Genomic DNA, 1,143 nt, shown 5'->3' with positions numbered 1-1,143 from the left:
TCCACCCGCCAGCGCACGCCCTAGACGCAAAGGGGACAGCGCGCGCCCAGAGTTGGCCACTCCAAGTTCGGCCTGGTGGAGGTGGTGGGGCAGGGCCCACTAGCCAGAGACCGGGGGCGGGTCCTGAGCCGTGACGCGGCGCGCTGCAGAGACCAGATCCCTGGAATGTGCACTAGCTCGGCGCGGCCCCAGGGCCCGCGGCGCTGGGCACGTCTTATGTGGAGCTTGCGCAGTGGCAGCGTCCCTTGCCCACGTCACGCGTTCCCTGCACAGACCTACATAAGACGCTGGGCGGCGGCGCCCGATGAGCCTAGGGCTTGTGCGCCCTCCTTTCTGTGCACGCGCAAAAGAGGCCGGGCTTGCCTGAGCACTAAGTTTTTGTAAAACTTAAAGGGGCAGCGGCAGTGTGCTGTTGCTTCCTCGACCAAAACAGGGCAGAGTGTTGATTGTGTGCGCGCGCCCAGCTGAAGCCAAGTGAGGCTCTAACAAGGAAAAGTCCAAAGTGCGCCTCGCTATGCTCCAAATTCCATGCTCAGGAGGCTGCCAGTAACCAAGTGACAGAGTGGCATTGCATGAAAAATAAAAGTTTGCACGATTTAATCAACATGGGGTGGGGCATCCTGGCTGGGTAGCCGGGGTGACACGGGCCTCGTGGGGACGCGAGCCGCACACCTGCGGCGCTAGGGTCGCGTGAACTCGTCTGCGCCTCAGTCCCGGCGCGCACGCGATCGAGAAACGGAAGAATCCAGGGCGGCGCGCGAGAGAGCGCAGAGGGAGGGAGGAAGGGAAGGAGGGAGGGCGGGCGCACGGGGCCGCGCGCGCCAGGGAGGGAGGGGGCCGCGCAGGCGCCGTGCAGAGCTGTCGAAGAATCAAGTCTGTAGAAGTGGAGCGGCCGCGGCGGTAGCAGCAGCAACAGCGGCGGCGCAGGAGCTGAGGCGCAGTGGGTGCTGTGCAGCGGCCGCGCCGGGGCCTGGGACCGAGCTGCACGCTGCCGCGCGCGGCATGCCCCGTCGCTCGGGCTGAGCTGCCCCGGCGGCTGCCCCGCGTCCCCCGTCCCTCGCGTGGCTCTGCGCCCCCGGCGCCAGCGCGACCTGCTGCGCTCGCGGCCCGTCTTTGCCCCGGTCTGGAGGCCCGAGCCCGCGG

This window comes from Mus pahari, chromosome 20 (genome assembly GCF_900095145.1).
Source record: "Mus pahari chromosome 20, PAHARI_EIJ_v1.1, whole genome shotgun sequence".
NCBI classification, from domain to species: domain Eukaryota; kingdom Metazoa; phylum Chordata; class Mammalia; order Rodentia; family Muridae; genus Mus; species Mus pahari.
The sequence above is the reverse complement of the archived record's forward strand: the minus strand, read 5'-3'. Positions refer to the sequence as shown.